The 16,518-nt window shown below is 45.4% G+C and overlaps 1 long non-coding RNA gene across 1 annotated transcript; it reads right to left on the bottom strand.

The window, feature by feature from the left end:
* Positions 1–441: 441 nt before the first annotated feature.
* Positions 442–8,989, bottom strand: LOC123391937. The gene is made up of 4 exons (XR_006606624.1): positions 8,552–8,989; positions 8,339–8,439; positions 5,947–6,120; positions 442–686 (listed from the first exon to the last, which is right to left on the bottom strand). It is a non-coding gene; the product is annotated as an uncharacterized LOC123391937 (long non-coding RNA).
* Between the last annotated feature and the right edge of the window lie 7,529 nt (positions 8,990–16,518).

The raw sequence follows: 16,518 nt of genomic DNA, 5'->3' as shown, positions 1-16,518 counted from the left end.
CCATTTGTATGTCTTCTTGGCAGAAATGTCTTTTCATGTCTTCTGCTCATTTCTTGATTGGATTATTTGTTCCTTGGATGTTGAGTTTGTTAGGTTCTTTATGGATTTCAGATAGTAGCCCTTTACTGGCTGTTTTCCAGAGAGGCTGTGGCAGTCTGCATTCCCAACAGTGTAGGAATTCCTTTTGCCACATCCTCACCAACATCTTTTTTGTTGTTGTTGTTTAGCATTTTTCACAGAGCCAGAACAAAACAATCTTAACATTTGAATGGAACCACAAACACCCCAAAGAGCTAACGCAATCTTGAAAAAGAAAAGCAAACATGGAGGCCTCACAATTCCAGACTTCAACATATATTTTGAAGCTGTGGTAATCAAAACAGTATGATACTGGCACAAAAACAGACACACAGATCAATGGAACAGAATAAAAAACCCAGAAATAAACCCACAACTATATGGTCAATTCATCTTCAGCAAAACAGAAAAGAATATCCAATGGGAAAAGACAGTCTCTTCAACAGATGGTGTTGGCAACATGCAGAGGAATGAAACTGGACCATGTTCTTACACCATACTCAAAGATAAATTATAAATGGATGAGACAGGAAACCACCAAAATCTTAGAGGAGACACAGGCACCTACCTCTTTGACACCAGCCATAGCAACTTCTTCCTAGATAAGTCTACTGAGGCAAAGGAAACACAAGCAAAAATAAATCATTGAGACTACATCCAAATAAAAAGCTTCTGGTCAGTGAAGGACAGCTTTTGTTGAAACTGTCAACAAAACTAAAAGGCTACCTACAGAATGGGAGAAGATATTTGCAAAAAAGATATCCAATAAAAGGTTAGTATCCAAAATACCTAAAGAACTTACCCAACTCAACACCCCCAATACAAATAATCCAATTAAAAATGGGAAGAAGACACAAATAGACATTTTTCCAAAGAAGACATATAGATGGCCCAACAGACACATGAAAAGATGCTCAACATCAGGGAAATGCAAATCAGAACTACAATAAGATACCACCTCACACCTGTCAGAATGGCTAAAATTAATATGCTTTTTAAATTACACACCTTCCTCCCATTCTGATAAGCTCTTCATGCTCTCATCTAGAACAGCCTTTTCATTTTATGTAGGTGCATTTTCAGGCCCCTTCAGGTAGAGGATTTGCCCAATGTCCCACACCACAAGATAAATTAAAACTCACTTGTCCTGAAGCTAATCCCACAGTGGTATGAGAGGTGCCCATGTGCCTATACTCCTTGGCACTTGTGTTGGTGATAGATGGGGGAACTGGAAGCTTATGATGGTCTGCCCTAGAGCCTCATTAAGAACTAGGAAGGGGGCTGCACTGGTTCCATTCCAGCATCATTCCTTCTCCATCTTTGTACCTGTCAAGGCCCTTCAACCCCATGACCCACTTCCTCCCCACTCCTGAATACTCCAGTCTCTCAGCATCAGACACACTCTTTCACACAAGCCCTTATTGATCATGGGCATCAAAGGCTAATGCTTTCAGCCATCTTGGAGGATCTCTCTGTGAGCTGGCACATTCCTTGTGGATGAGAGTATTTGATCTCCCATCTGAAGGGCTTTGGAGGAGCTGCTGAAGTCCACAGACACAGTGACTGAAAACCAAATCTAAAACCAAGATAGAAGGTGAAACCACAAGGACGGTGTCTTGTTCAGAGCACTTGTTCCATGTCAGGCAGACCCTGGCCGTTTCCAGCAAGAGCGTAGGAAGGGGTCTTATCCTCTCTGGCCTCGCTTTCCTCATTTGTAAAACAAAGATTAAAAGAATAATTAATAATAATAAACAACTACTTGTCGGTGCTAAACTATTCACTCATTCAACAAATGCTTACAGATTGAAACTATAAAAAGATTTGAACTATATAAAGCTCCTGCCCCCACCCTTATAATCAAAGCCCTATCCCCAACAAAGTTCATTCCAGAAAGGCAGGCTGTAGGGAAGGACATAAACAAGATACTATCTAAGAGTAATTATCCTGGAAGACGAAAAATACAAAGTGTGGCAAGGTTGAGTCTGGTGGGAATGCTCTGAGGAGACAGACTTTTGGTGATCCTTGTGAGAAGTGAAAAACATTTGGGTAAGAGTCAACGGGAAGAGTAAACATGGTCAAGACCATCAGGTGGTGGTTCCCAGCCAGGGCTACATACCATCATCAAGACAGCTTTTAAAAATCCCCATCCCCAGGCCTACACTCCAGATCAATTATATCTCTAAATCTCTGGCCTCAGTGCATTTTTTAATTCCAAGACAATTCAAATATGTAGCCAAGAGTGACATCCGCTGATGTGAATCACCCGGCCCACAAGAGGTGCCCACGTACATAAAAGTAGCAATTATTAAAACAAGCCAATTGTCCTGGAAGAAATCACATCCTAGAAGTGATGGGCTGGAAAACTAGAAGTTGTTATCACTCTAACGTTCATGGTCATGAGCTTCCTAGAAGAGTAACTGGGTCTGAGCCCTCCAATAACAGGGCCCAGGATGACCTACCAGCTGTGCCCCTGTGTGGTGAGTCAGTGTTGCCGGGGACCCAGCAGGTACACACAGGCTGGTAGCGTGAGTGCCCCGAGTGTGATGATGAGTGCTTATCACTTTAAATTCCCATGAAGTGGGCACTGAGTCAGATCAGAAGTCACCAGACCGGTAACTCCAGCCTCAAACTCGTGATTTGTTTGCACGGTATTTCTTAGAAATTTGCCTAGTTGCCAGTATATAATAAAAACAAGGGATTCCTCATTAAATTGTGGATTTCCCACTTTTTCTGAAACAATCAGAGAATCTAGACACACCAGCCTGCCTTCCCACAGGCAACAGTCCGCTGAAGCTGAGCTGTCCTTGCCCCTTTCCATGGCATCTGAGCTCAGAGGTCTTCACAGCCCCCGTGGGCATACTTGGATCTCTCATTTCTATTAAAGCCTGGTCTCTGTGTGGTTTCAACCCACGTGTAGTCTGGACATCCGTTTTTGTTTTTCTTTTTTTAAAGATTTTATTTATTTATTTGACACAGAGAGATCACAAGTAGGCAGAGAAGTAGATGGAGAGAGGGGGGAAGCAGGCTCCCCGCTGAGCAGACAGCCTGATGTGGGGCTCGATCCCAGGACCCTGAGACCATGACCTGAGCTGAAGGCAGAGGCTTAACCCACTGAGCCACCCAGGCACCCCTGGACATCGGTTTCAAATCATGGCTAGGCTCGTTAGTAAAGGATTATGGTCAAAAAGAAGATAAAATCATAGCTCTCATACAGATAGAAAATGAGCACACATGAGAGTTTTTATTTAACTTCCTCAGTAAGGAATACAGATGTTACAACCAGTGCAAAGGAAAGTCTAAAACACAAACACATTCATAGATCAGGAATATTGAGATAAATGTGCAACTGGAGGTAAAGCTGCCTCCTTCGTGGTAGAGGAGGGAAGTCAATTTAACCTCCACAGGACATGCATTTACATGTCCACAAACAAAGATGATTTTCCAGGGTCATGAGTTATCTACAACTCATGCAATGAAAGGCTCAGAGCCCGCCCCGTAAAATCACAAGCGCGTATTGTAAGGGGACGCTCTAGTCAATAAACAGTTTTGCATTGAAGCCAAAAATTTTTCTCTAAATGGTAAATGATATTTCTGTCTTTAGGCAATGCCTTCTAGTCTCCCGGGTCAGGGCAATACCCCTGAGTGGGATTGCCAAAGCTCAGAGGAGCACCACATTCTTCCCACCCCACTTGCTGGAAACCTGAGCCTTGGGTGGCCTGACAATGCCCTGGGGGAGGGGTTGGCTCCGTCTGGCTGGCAGGGCTGCCCTGCGGAAGGTGTCTCTGAGCACCAGCCAGGCCTAGCTGCCCTTCCACCAGCCTGAATCTGAGGGCCCAGGGTGGGAGGCCCCTGTACAAATTTGCATGGCTCCGATTCCCAAAGATTTTTATCACCTTCGAGCCTTTGCATAGAACTGTGGTACCAATACTGGCACACATGGAAATCACCTGAGGAGCTTTAAACAAATCACCTGAGAGCCCATGCCCAGGCTGCATGCAAAAGTGGGACCCAGATATCAGCCCTTATTAAAAATATTTATTTATTTATTTATTTATTTATTTTAGAGGAGGAGGGGCAGAAGGAGAGAGAACATCTCAAGTAGACTCTCCACTGAGGGTGAAGCCCGATGTGGGGCTCAGTCTCACGACCCTAAGATCATGACCTGAGCTGAAATCGAGTTGGGTGCCTAGCAGACTGAGCCACCCAGGCACCCAGACATTGGCATTTTTAAAAGTCCCCCAAGGAGGGCGCCTGGGTGGCTCAGTTGTTTAAGCAACTGCCTTAGGCTCAGGTCATGATCCTGGAGTCCCAGGATCTAGTCCCCCATCAGGCTCCCTGCTTGGCAGGGCGTCTGCTTCTCCCTCTGACCTTCTCCCCTCTCAGGCTCTCCTCTCTCATTCTCTCTCTCAAATAAATAGATAAAATCTTAAAAAAAAAAAAAAAGAAAAGAAAAAGAAAAGTCCCCCAAGGGATTTTAAGGTGAAGCCAACATTGAGAACCACTGGTCTAAAGCCGCTTTTATCTAACTGTGAAATGCATGCAGAACATCTGGGATCTCGTTAAAAAGCAGACTATGATTCCTCAGGTCTGCAGTGCAGTCCAAGAATGTGCATTTCTAACAAAGTCTCCTTGAAGTCAATGCCACTTGTTGGAGGACCACAATGAGAGTAGCAAGGGTCCAGACTGATTGACTTTTCTCTACCATTGATTGACAGAGATAAGATATAGAATCACTATTTCCTTCAGAGGAAAGCATCAGGTGACTCCTCATGATTTACTGAGATAGAGCAGGAAGGCTTTGTCTTGGCATTCCTAGGTTATCATCTCTGCCCATCGCGCTACTGCATGCTGAGGTGAGATGGATTTTGTGATGTCTGAGAGTCGGTCCAGAGGCATCATCCAGCTCCAGTGAGTGAGGGGAATACAAGCAGGCTGATCAGAAGCCTGTTCTTTGAAAATCTCTGTTCTACACTTCCTACCCTTCCTCCCTCCTGCTTCTTTCTCTGCTCCCCGCGTGTCTCCAAAGTAACTCTGAAGGATTGAGCTTAACAGATCCTGGCCGTTTCTGTCAGTAATTTCCCAACCAAGAACAATCCCACTGACTTCTCAGGAGGTCCAGGCAATGCCTTTAAAAGAACCTTAATTATCTGGTAACTCCCAACAGGGTTGGGGATTGAGGGGGGGAGTCTAAGAATTTTGCCCCTTCTTGGGGATGTAGTTTTAGAATAGGGGTGAGGTTGGTAGGGTCCAGAGCCAAAGATCAAGAAAGAATTTTTGAGACATCTTTGGTGCAAAAGGTGGTTTTATCAAAGTACAGGGACAGGATCTGGAGACAGAAAAAGCTGCTGCTGCCCCAGGATTGTGTGGAGCAATTAATTATATACTTCAGGGTTGGGGGATGTAAATATAAGGGAAGTTCCAAAAGGATTTTCATATGCTGAAAGAAGCCTCAGGAAACCTGAGACCTTGTTATAGTCAAACCAAGGTTGTTTCTCCCTCTAGCAAGGAATTAACATTAAGACAGTTGGGAGCTTCCTGGAGGAAGGTTATACCCTTCCTGCCTCAAGTGTTTGTCCATGGGCGGCAGGTTATAAGGACATTTAATTTTATCTACATTCTGCCTTTGCTTCCCACATCTTTAGGACCTGGGGCCCGGACTCTGGGGTAGGGGTTAAGCAATGCAGCGGCATCAGATGTCCGCTAGCCAGCACCATCGTCACAACCTCTGCAAGCGTCCTTTACAGGTTCCAAAGCATTCCATTAACTGTCTGGATCATTTATTCAACAAGCATGTACTGGACAGAGCAATGCCAGTGTCTCAGGCCCCTGGGATGTCAAACGGAATGAGCCTGCGCTCTAAGTACTCACCGCAATCGCTCTGGGCTCCTCTCATCCTCTTGCCTGCGGGGCTAGGTGAGGCTGTCGGCACCTCCCTGTAGTACATTCATCCCACCGGCAGGGGGAGGCAGTTGCCCAATTCGAGCTTCTCTGAGCAGGCACTCCGCGGGCCCGGGGTGGACAGATCTGATTTTTCAAGAGAAGCTGGAAATACAGAATTTTATGTGAATTCTTCAAATCGTTCAGTGTGGGTAGCTAACTCAGATCGCTACAGAAGGCCGCGTGAGCTAAAAATAAGTCTGCAAGACGGATGTACCCTAAAGAACCTCCGTGGACCAACTGGTTTGACCCCAGAGAGTGGGATCCTGACTTCATTCAAAACTGCCAGAGCTTTACATCATTATTCCAATGCCCGCATTTTATCTGTGTGGAGACTGAGTTCAGAGAAAAGAGGGGCTTGTCCAGGTTTGTACGGGCAGAGCCGAGAGTAGGATTCAGGAATCCTGACATCCAGCGCAGGTGTCTCCTGCAGTAGGAAGAACGCCCATCAGAGCCCTGGGGTCCCCCGCGAAGCACGCTTCTGTAGCTGAGGGCGTGCTCCGGAGAGCTGGTCCTGCCCAGGGGAACCCTGACGGGGCTGGGGAGGTCGCCAGAGCCCAAGGGCAGGAGGGGGAGCAGGAGTTTATTTTTAGCTGCCTAGAATGTGCCTGTAAGCCTTATTTAGACATCAGGCGACAGAGTGAGCTGGAGGCAGCGGGGGCGGGGGAGGAGATAGCCCCCTCCCCCTCCTCGGGCTCCTTTTACAACCGCCCTCCCCTGCCTGCCCCCTTATCCTCCTTTCTGGGGGCTCTGGGACTGCTCTAAATAGCAGCCTTGCGGGGGCGTGGGCACGGTCCTGCTCCGGCTGGTTGGCTCTCTCCTCCACCTCCGCCCTCTGTCCCACGTTCCCCACAGTCCCACAAAGAAATAAAGCTCTGGGGTCCTAGAATGTTTTCCCTTCACCTGGGGGGTCATAGATCTCTTTGAGAAGCTGCAGTAATTCTTCACAGTGGTTTAGAGCTCAGGATCGGAAGTCTGGTTGACGTCAGTCTCACCCAGCATATGACCCTAAGCAAGTCCTGAACACTCTTCAAACCTGGGTTTTCACTTTAGTACAGTGGGTGGTTCCTGATGATTAAATGCGATAAGATGTAGACTTAGCACATCATAATAAATCATCAATAAATGATGGTAATGGTGATTAAAGTGATTGACCCTATCCAAGAAAAAAATGGGATCATTCATACATACACAATTGTGAATGAAATTGCAAGAGGTTCGCATAACCTCTGAAGCCCATGGATCCGGATTCAACTTTGGACCCAATCCGGTCAATTAATCCATTCATCATTTGTTCAACAAATCTTTGCTTGAGTTCACTCCGTGCCAGGCACTGGGTCAAACATGGGGCAAGGATGTGAGGACAGAGAAGTGAGTGCATGTGAGTTATCCAGAGTCAAAATGCAAATCAGTAGCAAGCCAAGGATCAGAATGAAAGTCTTAAAAAAAAAAAAAAAAACAACTTTGTTGGACGCCTGGGTGGCTCAGTCAGTGAAGCATCTGCCTTCAGCTCAGGTCATGATCCCAGGGTCTTGGGATCGAATCCTACATTGGGCTTCTTGCTCATTGGGGAGCCAGCTTCTCCCTCTGCCTGCTGTTTGTGCTCTCTCTCTCACAAATAAATAAATAAAATCTTTTTAAAAATGAATAAAAGCTTTCTTCAGGTATAATCTATATAGAAAGAACTGCACATAATTAATGTATGCAATTCCATGAGTTTGGGCATATGCATACACCCCTGAAACCATCACCACAATCAAGGGGAGAAACATTTCCATCACTTCCCAAAGTTTCCTAGTGCTCATTTATTTTTCTTTTTGTTTTTGTGGTGAGAACACTTAACATAAGAGCCACCCTATTAACAAACGTTTAAGCGCATCCTGAGGATTGTTAACTCTAGGCACAATGTTGTGCCACAGATCTCGAGAACCACCTCCTCGCTACTCTCTGCTTCTATGAGTTTGCCTATTTGAGACACCACATATAAGTAGACTCGTGTGGTATCTGCCCGGTATATTTCACTTCACATGATGTCCTTCAGGTCCATCCATGTTGTCACAAGTGGCAGAATGCCCTGCTTTTTCAAGGCTGATATTCCCCCTTGTAGTCCATCTGTCAGTGGACATTTGAGTTGTTTCCATACCTTAGCTATTGTGAATAATGTTGCAATAAACATGGGTGTGCAGACATCTCTTTGAGATCCTGATTTCAATTCTTTTGGATATATATCCTGAAGTGGAATTACTGGAACATATTACCATATTTTTAATTTTTAAAGGAACTTCCACACTGTTTTCCATAGTGACTGCACCATTTTACATACCCACCAACAGTGCACCAGATGGAAGTGTCTAGAATCTCAGTCTTTACCCAGTTCAGAAGTAACTTCTGTCTCTGAAAAGGGACCACAGCAAAGATCTCTTCCTGTGGCAATAAAAATGGATGTGAGTATCCCTTGTTTCAGGACCCCTACCCCAGCAGGTCTTTGCATGCTTTCTCCAACATGCTCTACCAATGTTCACTTCTGTTTACATACCTCCTTCCATGGGGGGCTCACTCCCTCTCAAACCAGACTCCTGAATCTTGGACCAACTGGAAGGTCTCTCCTCCCAAGGAGATGGGCTTTAGATTCCTGGATGTCTCCACATGCTGCCTCTGGTTTTTCAAGACAGCTTGGGAGACAGATCACCTTAAGTCCTCTGGATGCAAAAGTGCCTTGAGGAAGGAAGAGAGGGAATGGGGTGAGCTGGAGATACCATCTGCTTCCAGCCTTGCCCCAGCTTCCAATCCTGCCTGAACTCAGGCTCTTCCAGAAATCCAGGTTCCTGAGGCTGGCACCCTCTGCAGCTGCTTCTTTAAGAAGTGCCAAGGGGCTGGTCCTTGCTACTGTCCTTGGATCCTGTCCAGGGCCCTGATTTAAAAGGTATTGCAACGTTTTTTAGAAAACAAACATGTGTTGTAACCCAAGGCCCTGGTAACCACAACACTGCTGGCTGCTAGCTGCCACCTCCCAGGCTAAGAGGGGAGGAAACTGCTCTCCACTCACCGCCTACTGCCTACCGCCTACTGGAAGCACCCCTACTCTGCAGTGGGCCCGCCGTAGTTACCATATTATAGCAGGCAGGGAGCTCAGTGAGGGCAGGGCTGAGCTGGACCTGGGGGCTGCCATCCTTCTGGTCTGAAGTGCCTTTTGGACCTGCACCAGTTCTCTCCCGAGCTCTCTGTCCACCCTCCACCAGAGCCCCCAGTGACCATTTGCAACACCAGTCTGATCGTGTCTCTCCCACTGCCCACAGGACAAAGTCAAAGCTGGACCTTCAAGGCCTCTCCTGCCTGTCTATCTGCACCTCCCTCGCTCCCTGCCTTCACCAGACCTCCAGCCACACTGAGCCACTGAGCCCTCCCTGAAAACCCACATGGCACTGGGCTTGAAAGACCTTCCCTATTTTCTTTCTTTTTTTTTTTTTTTAATTTTAATTTTATACATGTATCTATTGAAAAATTATCACCACACTAAGTTTAGTTACATTCATTATTTTCTTGACAGGAAGAACCCTTACTTAATCTGCCCAGCCCCCCTCAAACATCACATCCTTGGTGGAGCCTGCCCTGAGCTGCTCTCTCCCAGATGGAATTCGTGTCTCCTTCTGCTTCAGGGCATTCTCTGTACCCCTTGTTACATTACTTGTCTACCTGGAGCAGAGGTAAGGTAAGCTGCTTCTTCTTCTTCTTCTTCTTCTTCTTCTTCTTCTTTTTAAGATTTTATTGATTTATTTGAGAGAGAGAGAGCACAAGTGGGATGAGGGGCAGAGGGAGAAGGAGACTTCCCCCTGAGTGGAGAGCGGGACATGGGGGCTTAATCCCAGGACTGCAGGATCTTGACCTGGTTCTGACCCTCGGACCTACATCCTTTCTCACAGTTCTTCTGAGCCATTCCCGTTTACCCGTATTTGACTTCCTCATCCCCGTAAACTGTTTGGAGAGGTCAATAAAAAATATAAATGTCACAAATTCATTCGTCAAATCGCGTGTTCCAGTTTTGGACTTGGAAAGCCAAGTGTCCATCCTCACCATCTTCTGACTCTCACTCCAGTTACTTTCCTGCAGGTAAGACAGTCTCACTGGAATGGAAAAAGGAGGGTGGTGTCAGGGCTAGGAGGACTGGAGGGCGGGGCATGGAGCCGTTACCTGTTGGGAAAGGGTGACTTACATTGTGAATCCATAGCAGTTGACATAGGTGGACAAGTGTTCATTTTTCAAACTGAAGAATGAGGTGGGCCCTGAGAAGGTGGGATCCCACCCAACAAGGACATACAGTAAATATGTTTGACATGGAATGGCATGGGGAGCATGCAGAAGGGAAAAGCCATCCTCTGATAAGGGGGATGAGGGGGCAGGTCCATTTCAGACTTGGATGCAGCCAGAGAAGTGAATATCCATCTCTGATCCGGAAAGCCCCAGCCAGTGTTGCAGTCCTGCTCATTCAAGTACATTGAAATCAACAAACTGTTCATCAGAGGACTTTCAGCAGAAGGACTCACTCTTAGTTCTAGAGGTGAGATGACTCAGGGCCTGGCTCAGAAGCCACAGCACAGTCCCCTGTGTTTCACATGGAGGTTACAGAAAGGGGTGACCTAGACATCAACCCGGCCAAGGATGTCTCAACCATGGAAAAGGGAGCTGACGCATAGACTCACTGAGCCCTGGACCTCACTCTCTCTACCTTATCTCTATATCCATTTAAAAAAAAAATCACCATCAGACATGAAGAGGACATAAAGGTCAGAGCTACTCAAACATAAGCACACATCTGAATGAGCCAGAGGATTTGTGCAATGCAGATGCCTGGGCCCCACACCCAGCGTTTCTGATTCGGCTGGTCTGGGAGGGTGGGAAGGGCAAAAATTTCTAACAGTTTCCCAAAAGATGGGGATGCCGCTGATCACTGAACCACATTTAAGAACCACTGATGTGAAGAAATGTTCATTACTTGTAGTTTCCAGACCCTAGAGCCCACTTACCATGCTGGGCAGTTTTCCTTAGAGAAAAATCCCTGCGTGATGTTATGCTTCTCCTACTCTGTGTTACATATAAGATCCTTGAGAACTTCCTTCTGAACGTTATCCAACAGAGAAAGCACTAACCAGATTACTGACATGAATCAACTCTTGGTAAAGAAAATGGTAGAGTGAATCTTACTGCCTGCTCTCCTATGGAAGCCACAAATCCCAAGCCGCGGGACTCCTGGGAAAATGGGCAGAGGTGGCTTCTCACTAATTAGCATTACTCAGGCTCCATTCTCCCTTCCAAAACCTCCCCATTAAGTCAGTTGAACACAATTTAATATAATTAATGTAGCAACTCGACTCTCTGGTGAGATGATGACCCACCACAACCACTGGAGATATAAGGCTCAAACTTTAGTATGAAAATTCTTTGACTCTGTTCTCCAGTTCCTTGTAGATAGATAGGAAAAGAATGAGAACTCGAGATGATTCCAAAGCACATGAGCCTGCCCATTCCTTGAGAAATACTCCAGTAGAAGCCTAAAGACTCGGGTGCCTGTTTGGTTCGGTCAGTAGAACATGCTACTCATGATCTTAGAGTCATGAGTTCAAGTCCCAACTTAGGGTAGACCTGACTTAAAAACAACAAAAAGCCTGAAGACTCAAAAATTTTAGGTTTTCTCTTATCTTTTTCGATTATATATACTTCCAAGAGGAAGCTATCAAAACATTTCCATCAAAGACCTGACAAACTTTTCTCAGCAGAGCCTCACTTCCTACCTCACTTCCTCACTTCCTTTGGGGTCTCTAAAAGGAAAATATTCCAATTAAGTTCAATATAATAAACCTTAATTAGTGACCTATGAATTGGTTAGAAATTGCATTCTGCTGCTAGTGACAGAATCTAAATGGCAGTGGCTTAAACAAATTTATTTTTTAATCTATTGTGTGAAAAAATTAGTAATTGATCAAGGCTGGTATGGGGGCTGGATAAATTCATCAGAGATCTGGGCTCCTTTTATCTTTTTGCTCAGGGTACTAAGATGGCTGCTGGAAGTCAGCCATCATGTCTGTATTCCAGGCAGGAAGAGGAGGTGGGGTCGAGGAAAAGGGGGAGCCTTCTTCCCAGATGAGTCATTTCCTTATTAGAAATGTTCCTGGAGGGGTGCCTGGGTGGCTCAGTGAGTTGAGCCTCTAGTTCTTGATTCTGCCTCTGGTCGTGATCTTAGGATCATGCAATCCACCCTGTGTTCGGCTCTGTGCTGCGCATGGAGCCTGCTTGGGATTCTCTCCCTACCTCTCCTTCTGTCTCTCTTCTCTCTCTCACTTTAAAAAAAAAAAAAATATTCCTGGATGCCCCAACCAGTAATTTCCTTTTACATATCACCAGTCACCCCTAGACCCTAGATACAAGGTTGGCTGGGTAAGTAGTCCCTTAGCCCACACATTGCTGCCCTGGAGAATAGGATGAGTAAGGTGACTGGAAGTCTCTGCCACAATCGGGTAAGGAGGGAGGAGACAGAGCTGCATAACCCTTAGTCTTCAGGAGGGAGGACACACAGAGCCCACAAACAAGTATAACTCAGAAGAAAACCACATGTGTGCCAAGAGAGCTGCCGAACAGGTGCCACAGGCTTTCAGGAGGAGAGGGCATTTGAGCTGCTTTGTGGTGCTTAGTGGAACTATAATGCACAGATAAAGGTGACATGGAAAGTCACTGTGGGCAGACAACACGCTGGGGGAACAGCTGAGTTCAGTTAGAACAACCTGAACAGAAAAAGCTTTCAGGGCTGGAAAGACGCTTAGCATCACTGAGTTCAAAGGTTCTCAACTGAGGTTGCATATGCAGTCTTACTGCAGGGGCTTCGGGGGCCCCTGAATTGCCTGAAATTCTAGACAAAACTTTTTATATATGGGTATATTGTACTTCTCCTATGAAAGAAGTTTAGGATAATCCCCATAGTGTTCTATCCAATTTTTCCCAAAAGAGCCCACCCCGTCCCCCACTTCTGTCCCCCTATATGCAACTTAGCCACCAACTCTAATTCTTCATTTCCTAATTCGCCAACCTCCATCTCTACCCTGCCTGGACTCGTGTTCTTCCTCCCTCTTGTAATTGCTTCCCCCTGCTTCTCCTCTTCCCCTAGAAATGGGAAGATGGGTAGTGATCTCTCCATTGCTGGAAGGACAAAAACATGGCCTGCACAAACACCTAGAAGGGAAATTTTTATTTTTTTAGATACTTTTTTAAAAAAAAGATTTTATTTCTTTACTTGACAGACAGAGATCACAAGTAGGCAGAGAGGCAGGCAGAGAGAGAGAGGAGGAAGCCGGCTCCCTGCGGAACAGAGAGATCCCAGGACCTTGGGATCATGACCTGAGCCGAAGGCAGAGTCTTTAACCCACTGAACCACCCAGGCACCCTAGAAGGGAAATTATTAAAGAAATTTGTCTTTTGAAGGGGCCAGGGGTGGGAGGTTGGGGGAACCAGGTGGTGGGTATTGGAGAGGGCACGTATTGCATGGAGCACTGGGTGTGATGCAAAAACAATTAATACTGTTACGCTGAAAAAAAAAAAAATTGTCTTAGTTGCAGGCAACAGAAACCAACATGGGATGGTAGGATTCCTTTCAGCATGATCATCGTTTGGCATTGGTATTCCTCCGGGAAGTCCTCCTTCCCTAACCCTATCCACCACGGTCTCTTATCTTCTTTTAATACTAATACTTTCCACAACTAAGCATTAGCTTTATATCCTGTTTTGTATTGTTCCCTCTCTTTTTCTATGTATAGGCCTAACATTAGAAAACAATAGCAGATTATAGCTAATTCAAGGACAAGAACTGAGTCTCCTTTCCTTGTACTTTGACCATGCCGTGCCTGAAGGGTGACCAGTCATCCCAGCAGTTTTAGGACTAAGGAGACATGGGACTTTCAGAACTAAAAGTGGAGAAATACTGAGCAAACCAGGGTGAATTGGTCACCCTATTTGCCCAAGAAATGGGCACACCGTACCTGCTTGTTGATGGCTCACTATGGGAGACATTTCTGCTGTTCACCAGTATTTCTGGTTTTCCTCTCCTTCTGCGTACACACTGTCCGTTCCATCCCCCTGAAGTTGAGCATGACCATGTGACTTGCTCTGGCCGATAAAATGTGAGAAGACTTAACAGGTGTCACTTCTGAGTTGACCCATTTAAGACCCTATGCTTCATTCCCTGTATACGCTCTTCTCATGTCTTGGCAAAACTTGAAGGCCTGGTGTTGAGATGCCTGCCTCAGAGGTTGGTGCAGAATGTCTGTGTGCCGCAGAGCCCCCTGCCTTCCCATGCTGGGCCTGCGGTGCGAGCAACACTTAGCTTCACTCACGGTAAGTCACTGCACTGGTCTCCCAGGAAGCTCAAAGAAGCTGGAGGCAAGAGCTCTTGAGAACAGAGGCTCCAGGAGGAGCATTTGCCTTCCCAGGTCCCACCTGCCAGCCCAAGCCATTGACTTCAATTGTTGGCATTCAACATTTCAGATCAGTTTTGGAAACTGCAAGTCTTCAGTGTTCATATGGGAAACTCTCCAAAAGGGGAAGCAATGGGTTGAGATCAAACAGGGCAATTCCTAATTATGATCTTCCAACACATTGTTGGCCATTTCGGCTTTTTTTTTTCTTTTCTACCTAGTTAATTCACAGTCATTGTCTCTTTCTTCAGGTTTTCATATACTAACTCATGTATTCACTTGATGGTGAAAAACTAGTTTCAGTCTCATGAATGGATTTAGAAACATATTTTTTTTTAAAAAACTTTCTTTTCACAATTGTGATTGTTGTACAATAGTCATAAGTATATACTCATTTTTTAATATCTGAAACCTCACCTGTACAGAGGTAATCACTATTAATACTTTTTTAAAAATAGGAATGGATTTGTTATTTCTTGTCTTTTTTTAAAACAAGATTTTATTTATTTATTTGACAGAGGGACAACAAGAGAGGGAACATACGCAGGGGGAGTGGGAGAGGGAGAAGCAGGCTTCCCACTGGGCAGGGAGCCAGATGCAGTGCTCAATCCCAGGACCCTGGGATCATGACCTGAGCTGAAGGCAGATGCTTAACAACTGAGCCACCCAGGCAACCCATGTTATTTCTTTAAACTGAAAAAATTCATCCTCATCAGTATTTCTACTGGTTACATAACTTTCTGTTTTTATAGAAATATCTTAATTTATTTAACCAAGCTCCTATATATTTAGGTTGTTTGGGGTTTTTTCTCTTTGTTGGTTTATTTAATTCCTGAGCACGGTTTCAATAAACATTGTAAATTTAAGGAGACACTCTTTTCTCATTACCTGTTTAACACGTCCTATGGCAGTGGTTCTTGGACTTTAGCAGGGCTCAGAATCACCTGCCTGGCTTGTGAAACTGTAGATTCCTGAGCCCCATCCCCAGAGTCTAGGATCTGTAGGTCTGGGTGGAGCCTGATAATTTGTATTTCTAACAAAACTGTCTGGTAGTCTAGATCCTGCTGATTTGGGGACCACACTTTGTAAACCACTGTCCTATATTATTCTTCCTTCCAAGAACTTCATATCAGCTAGGTCCTTAGTTTCCTTCCTTAGAATCCACTACACTTGGCTTTATAATCTGTGTGTGGGGGGGTTCTTTTGTAGTGTCAGACTCTTTCCTCATTCATGACTGTAAGTCCCTTTCACGTTTGCACACCTTCCCAAGTGTCTCTGGCCTGGTATCATTTGCTAATAGACACATGGAGACACATGCACACTGATTTTCAATGTTAGGTGTGGTTTTGTGGCATGTGACAAAGTGGGGGTAAATGAAAGTTCTCATGTGGTTTTAGTGACAAAGTGGGGGTAAATGAAAGTTCTCTCCCCCAGGCAGTGGCATGTTCTGTCCTTTATTCCCACTGCATCTGCCTGTCTGCTTCCCAATGAGTTGTAATGGGTAACATTTATCTAAGGCAGAGTGTTACAGATGCTTGTGAGCTGGAAAGAACTATTGACTCAGAAATGAGGAGGTATTACGATTAAACTAAGTATCATAATGTATTTGTAGGGAAGTGGTTCAAATCTTAGGTTCAACAAATTCCAGTTTTATTTGGAATATATTTGAGTTCTAGTACTCACCAGTTATGTGAGTTTAGGCAAATCACGTCTCTGAGCCTCATATTCCTAACCTGTAATATGTAAGGAATAATATCTTTGTTGCAAGGAGATGGAAAAAAATAAAGTAATATGTACAATGTAGCCGGCAGCTCAAGACATGGTAGCTGTTGTGTTTTCTCTAAGTAATTGTCTTAAATTTTTTCCAGGTCTTTTCTCTGGCGAGGGCCCGGAGAAGCATCCGTTGCTCCTAGGGAACTCTTCTGCCCTGGCCCAAGGTCGTTATCATTTACAGAGATGCTGGTCACCTGCCTTGGGAGGCAGCACCGCGAACCCCGCGGGCTTCGCGAAGGCCCTGCTCTTCGGGTATTTACGGCGCGCGGCCGCC

This window comes from Mustela putorius, unplaced genomic scaffold (genome assembly GCF_011764305.1).
Source record: "Mustela putorius furo isolate JIRA1106 unplaced genomic scaffold, ASM1176430v1.1 tig00000407_pilon_pilon_pilon, whole genome shotgun sequence".
Lineage (NCBI taxonomy): Eukaryota > Metazoa > Chordata > Mammalia > Carnivora > Mustelidae > Mustela > Mustela putorius.
This window is presented reverse-complemented; position numbering and strand designations above follow the sequence as displayed.